This window comes from Poeciliopsis prolifica, unplaced genomic scaffold, assembly GCF_027474105.1.
Source record: "Poeciliopsis prolifica strain line A6 unplaced genomic scaffold, Auburn_PproV2 SCAFFOLD055, whole genome shotgun sequence".
Lineage (NCBI taxonomy): Eukaryota > Metazoa > Chordata > Actinopteri > Cyprinodontiformes > Poeciliidae > Poeciliopsis > Poeciliopsis prolifica.
In genome coordinates, this window is record NW_026562430.1 from 2262030 (window position 1) to 2269286 (window position 7257).

Below are 7257 nucleotides of genomic sequence, written 5' to 3' on the forward strand. Positions count from 1 at the left end.
AAGAGGGCTGAGCGGGGCTCGGGGGGGAGAGGGGATGTTTTACATAATTATCAACATTCACCCATTTTACAGAAGGCGTTGGAGGAGACAGGGGGGCGAATAAATAAATAACGGGTTGAATCCCATTAGAGGCAGAAAAGGCAGAGCTGATCTGGTGTTTAGTCTTCGCAGCCCTCCTCTCCCTCCGCATTGTCTCAGCAGTGAATGAAGAAGGGAAATGCGAGTGAGATGGAGGGGGGCTAAGGTCGTTTGGAAGAGGGTCCTAAGGGTTAAAAGCGTCACTTTGAATGACAAAGACCAAACAGTTTACCCCGTATTCAGCCCGGCATGCATTCATCCTGTTCTCAATAGTTTGGGGGTTATTTTGGCTCCTCTCTGGTACCTGCTACCACTTGGTATTCCCATAGGGAGACGGTGGGGTTGTTGAGGAAAGAGGGGTTGGGGGGAATCACTGGATGCACACTGTTGGTTGTTTTTTCTGGCAAAAAAAAGAAAAAGCAAAGTTTTTTCAGGTCCTTTTTAAATTTTATCTCACGTAGATTATCCAAAGAGAATTATTCAACTGATAGAAAAAAAACTGGTTCGGTGAAAAGATTCGTTTATCCATCGAGAAACTGCAGTAATTTGGCAGGAGGAGGATGGGATATGAACTGGAAAGAGAGACCGTTGGGGGGGGCAGCTCTCTTTGTTGGTTTTAGCCACCGTGGCCCCTGCGGTTCATGGTGTTGTGGGGCAAGAGCGGCTCATTCACCCTGCTCACCAAGGCAGAACGCAGCACAGGAAGACAGGAAGGAAGCGGGGCTATTCTTTATGGAAGCATTGTCTGTCCGTCTGATGGGGCCAGGCTTAAGCAATCAAACAGCCCTGTGAGAGATGAGAGGGAGAGTAGGGAGGTGACGGCCCACCATTTGCCTGGCAATGACAGAGATGTGCTTTTTTTATACCAAAAAAAAAAAAAAACAATAAGAAAGCAAAACGTACGCATCTCTTTCTACTTCCTTTTGCTGGTCAAATTTGAGAGAAAATCAGAACGCCACGAAGAGAAAAGGTCAACCCACAACCTGAGTCGACTTTAACTTCTCGGTTTAAAAACTGTAACAGGAAAAACAAACGGCAAGAAAAACTATTTTTCTATTTTTATAGAAAATAAATAATTTTCTTTGTTTTTTATTCTCTAAGGTAGGGGTGCCAAACTCATTTAAGGTAGAAATTAAACCAATTAACAAATGAATAAATAGTGGCAGCTGTTGGGTCTTAATAGAAAATAAATATTTTACATATTTTAGTTTTGCAGGATAGAAAATAATAATATTTAAGCACACAGCTGTAATTTGAAAAGGCTCTATTTTGAGATTTTAAAGGGCCAAAAACAACAGCAAAAAAAACCAAACTTGTGGATTTGCCCCAAAGGCCTCGACACCCTCTATTTAATTCACACAGCAGGTTTAAATTTATCCTTTTCTCCTCCCAAATATTCTTCTAAGTAAATAAAGAACTTAGAAGAAAGCGCAAAATAAATTAAAATTACCCCACAATTTGAGGCATTGTGTATTTTAATGTCAATAGAAACTATTTCAGTAGCAGAAACAAAGAGGGTTGAGTTCAAGAGATCTCACCTCTAACACAAAGTTGAATTTCTGTACGAACAAAAAAGAGAAGCAATTATTTCATTTTTCACATTTTCTAAAAGTAGCTTAAGGTGAAAAGAAATTATGGACGAAATGAGACTGGAGTACGACTGTCACTAAAAAACAAATCGGCTCTTTTCTGCTTTTGCTACGTCAGTCCAAACTTTGTGCTACGAAGTCGGGTCAATAAATCCATCAGAGGCGCTTAAAACCAAAGAGGGAGGGGAAAAAAAACAATAAAAAAAAAGATAAAATCTCACACCTATCTCGTCTCTACCGGTGAAAATGTTTTCTCAGAAGCTGATCTTTTTTTTCTTTTTGTTTTCCGATGTGGGCGGCTGAGAGATGCATGCGTGTGGAGCTCAAAGCCAAAGCGCAACCCCCTCCACCACCTGAGTGTGGTTTAACTTTCCACTGAGCTTGTCCTCTGCTGCTGTCGCACTTTTATGCTTTCAGGCAAAGTTGAGTTTTGGGACTGGAATTGGATGAAATTTACCGGCTCACAATTAATCTCAACGCTCCCTTTTGGGGAGTAGAGATAATCATTTCCGCAACATTTGCGTCCGAGTTGAATGATGTGCTGCTTTTTAATTCGAAACCTAAACCTGCAGCAGCTCAATCGGTCTCCATGACAGCTGAACTACTGTTATGCCTTAAGAAAGAAGATTACAGCAGCCATGAAAGCAAACAGACACCGACTTGAGAGTGCATCTGCCATAAAGGTTGAGTGGGTGTGTATAAGACAGAGGGCGTGCAAAAGAGGACGCCATGCAAGCAGCAGGCGAATCTTTGCTCAATGTGGAAAGCGGGCAGCAAAAAAAGAAAAAAGAAAGAAATCTGGCGTGCGTTCGTCCTGATAAACTCAACCGCTGGCGTATTCTTGCACACGTGTGCAAGTCTCCCCCCTCGCACAACAAAATCTCCCACTGGAGGCCCGAGTCTAATGGCAGCACTTAACTTCAATCCACCACAGGAAGTCGGTTCATCTACATGCCTTTACACACACAAACACACAGCATCGGTCCGCTGCTGACAGCCAGTGGATATTTGTTGGCGACGCGGAGGCTGCAAGGCTCTTTACAGCTTAGCGGCCAATTGTTGTTCACCCAGACACATACACACACACACACAGACCCCCACACACACACACACCCATACACACACACTAAGAGCTCAGAGCTTCAGTTGTTATCCTGAAAGGCAATCCTGATCCCTCTGCAACACAGTAGGACAGACGCACATTAAAAAGAGGAATTAGTGTGGTCTGACAGCTCACTATAACACATGGCACTTAGCTTGTGGATGTGAACGTTTGTGGCAATTATGTGTGTTTTGGGGAAGGTCCGTTCGCATGTGGATGCATGTGTGTATGTAATCAGGAACAGACTGCGAATTATATAGTAAAGGTTTGCATACAGAAAGAATAGTAGCTATTTAGCGTGTGCAGCGTTAGCCAAGCACAGTTTGCATTCATGCAAATGGAGAAATGGGCAACTTGGAGACAAAATGGTGACTTGATCAATTTGAGACCTGATGTTATAGGAAATGAAATTACAAAACAAAAATCTAAGTTTTTTTCCCCCCTTCTAAAGTGTGGTTCTGTTGATAATTAGTAAATTGTCAATACATTACCAACAAGTTATTACCACCAGGGATTTTCTGACAAAAATGCATTTTAAGTCCTTCTGAAAACAGCACCAAATATACTGGATTTAAAAAATGAAATAAAAGCAGGTCAATTATATGATGTTGATGTTAAGACCATGTATTTTTATGGCTCAGGTGTTTGACTGTTAACACTACACACTATATTGGCTCGAGCCAACAAGTTTTTACATATCCATTTTTTCTCCAGAACCCAATTTGCAAACCAGCTGCCCTGTTGTGCACGCGTCTCATTCGTCCCCAATGACATCATATAAACGCCAAACCTGAATGGCGCCATTGAGACCCAGGTAGATTTATTCAAATTTGAACATAAGTGGAAAGAGGGTGAGAACATTTTCAAGTCAGATCTTACTAGATAACTAGATTACATACGTTTTTCTTCCAAAACAATGCTACAGAAAACAAAGTTTAGTTCATACAGTCTAGCAACAGCTGTGCTGAGATAAGGTGTCACAATCTTTTCCTCTAGCTTTAGACCACGTATTATTTAGAAGAGTGGTTGCCAGTTTTTTTTTTATTAGTTATTTAAGACAATATGTTTTTAGTTTAAATCTGAAGCAAACCATTTTTATGTCCTCTCTCTCTCTCGCCTGGAGGAAATGGAGATCTTGGGTCTGTCATGCAGCTATGAGAGCCCTGCGAGCCACAGGGTCTTGTTACCGTTCACAGGTGCGGCGTGCTGACAAGCTCATGATGACAGCAAAGCCAAGGTGCGCTGGAGTGTGTGCGCGCTCGTACATATGGAAGTGTTTTCCCAGCCCGAGGACAGAAATTTGTCAATGGCTGCAAAGATTGTCAACATGCCTGAAATTCCTCTAGACTCCAAACAACTGGTGACAAGTTTGGAGGCTCCAAAGAAAGAGGGAGAGGCTTTCTCGCCAAAGTTTTCCACTCTGCAAGAGCAGGTGAAACTTTTCCAAAAAAACTTTTCCAAAAATAAAGGGCCTACTGTTCTTCTTTACAGCCATGATATATGGAGAAATGTCAACATTTGTTTAATGCTTAAGCTGAATTGCACCTGGTCAATAGGATTTTTCCAGAAACATGTGGCGTCTAAAAAAGGTTTCTAATCAAAATTTCACATTCTATTAATTAACCAATAGGTAGGAGTAATGGGGGGAAATCAACTAGTCCTCAGGAATCAGACCAAATTCCCAATTGGATACTGAAGGCCAATATGCACATATGGGATGTTGTTTCAACTTTATGAGTTCAGTAAAAATATTCATAAAATTTGGATACTGCTTCAATAAGTGTATTTAGGTCTTAAGACCAACACGTGTGAGGCCATTTGAAAAGTCGTTTGCAAATTTAATGTTCATGGAACTTAAGTCAAAGCATTCCTTCTCTACGGACCACGATTGCCTCATTGACTGGACTCCAAAGTAAGAGAAAAAAAGACACACACTTCATATGTCATTTCTTGAGGAGCAGCTCTGCAGCTGGGCTCGGGCCAAAAGCAACAGAATTCCATCAGCCTGGTATGCCGGCCCGATTAACACAGAAAACAGAGTGCTTTACTGAGTTAATTTGGTGTAGAAGTGTGGCACTTTCCTGGTCGTTATGTTGTCCATCAAAATAACGAGCGGGTTGGAAGGAGCAGGGTAGAGGGAGCTCTACTAGGATTTAAACTTTCATCACCAATCCGGTTTAATGGCATCTCTGCAGAGTTTGGCCAATTTGCTTCACGTAAGGACATCGCCTTCCCGCACATGTCAAACTATATCCATACCGTCTGCTGAATGTTAAAGCCCATGATGCAAACCAGTACCACAAATACAAAAATACAATTACAAAAAGAGCGCAGCCGCTATGTTTTGTTTTGTCCATTCAGGAAGCACCATCATGGGTGATTTCAGAGCAAATAGAAATCTGGTAACATCGCTGCAGCTTCACCTCCTGTCTGAGGAGGCCAGGACCAAGTAAAAATAGCTCAAGCAGGAATAACTAGAACTGAGGTTATGTTCCCAAAAGATCCATTGATAAAAGTAAGAAATAACTTCAACCCAGTGTTGTTTGATATACGATGATCAATTTATTAAACTTCAGATCAATTGAGATCAAGCAAGTTTCATCCATGGAAAGTCTAACTAGCAACATCTTCTTTGGTCTAAGTGTGATTGCAATAGCAATAAGCCTGACTATTGTAGGGCAAGCTCAGAATGAAAGGCAGCTATTTTACCCATTTTTATTTCAAAGAATTATTCACAATTATCCAAGTTCAGACTTCACAACTTGCAGTGTAACTAGAAAGCAATTCACCTTAGTTATTCACTTTTGACTGATGTGAATGTACAGTCTTTCAGCCAAAGACTTGCATAAGGATATTTTTTTTAAGAAGTTATACAAAAACTGAGAGGAAGTTACTTATTAAGTATGTCGTCTACCTGTGCCAAGATAAGCTTTGTGTTTCTGCCACTTCAACCCGACCAATATCCTGTCTGTGTGTGTTTAGGAGTGGGCACGTGTATTTTCCATGTTTCTCGGAAGGCTGCAGAGCAACGTTTCCTTTATGTTTCGACTCGCACACAGTCGAGGACACAAATTTGCCTGATCCCTCTGCCTTTTGGAGCCGCGCAGAGGGAGCCGCAAGTCATCGCCGTAAAGTTTGCTGTTGACATCAACAAAGCAGTCTCTGTTCTTCCTTTAACGGCCCCCCCACACCCTCCCACCACCGCTCCCCTGTCCTCCCCGCAAGCATTTCATTGCCTCTCCCTTCTATATGCCACTCTCGCCTCACTGTTCCTCACTGCCTCTATGTCAACCCCCCGCGGCCACTTTCCCTCCGCCCTCCATCCTCTCTTTGGCTCTCTTCCCTCCTCACATTTCGGATGTGGGGCAAGAGGAAAGGAAACAGCGCCAAGCTCTGTTTGACAGGGAGAGAGCAGGGGCAGAGACTGAAGCAAAAGGAGCCTTTTTAGGGGATCCATGTGCATGTTTGAGTGCTTTCCGAGTGGTGACAACAGTAGCCACTCCTCTAAATCAGGAAGACTCTGTTTACACTTCATGACTGCTACAAGTGTTTGATTGCGTAGATCTACAGACTGTTCATCGCAAAACTCTGTTCAAAGGGTGTAACAGTGGAGCACAGAAACACCCAGGTTTACTTTAAAGTAAAATTCACAACCTTATCTGGAATTTTTCAGATTTTGCATCATTAAAACCAATTTAATTGTCTTGCAACTGCAAACTTCTTGTCCTTCAAGTTGGACAAAAACTCAAACATACATCCAGACTTCAAATTAAATGGTTTTACATTAAGTATGATTTGTTAAAATTACTGAGTCTGTAATCTGAGAATTAAGATTTTTCAGAATTCTTCATTCAGTCTCATCAAAGTTGAGCGAGCTTGCTAAATATAAAGGGCAGAAACTTAGTTTTTATACAACATCTCCCACAAATAGAATCCCTGAATCAAGAGAAACATGTTTTTCAGGGTTCCAAGGGCTTTCAAATCAAGTTTCAGAATTTATTTACTTTTTGTCGAGGGAGGCAAAGAAGATTTTAGCAACAATATGATATTTTGATGCCAGTATTGTCAGAACGCATGTGATGACCTGCGGTAATCCTAATGACAAGCAAGAAAATTTGACTTGCAAAACAAGCCAAACTCAAAAATAACATGGCTGCTTGGTTTAGCCCAGAGTGAAGTCATCCAGCTGCCTGGATTAATTGATGGATGTGACGCGAAGCGGGGATGAGCGAGGGGAGATTGTAGGTCAGAATGTAAAGTTGGAATTAATTAGGGCCCATCGCAGGGCAAGTGAATGGCTCATTGTTATCGGGAACAGACTGCAAGGAGGAACAATCTGGGCTTTGTGCAACAAGTTCACCTCTCTGTCCTCTTCCTTCTCCCTCACTTTCCCTCCTCATAACCAGATAGATGGTATGGAATGCTGATAGGATTTTTTTTTCAATGCAAAATATCCAACTTGTATAGAATTCGCTGGACCTGTCACAA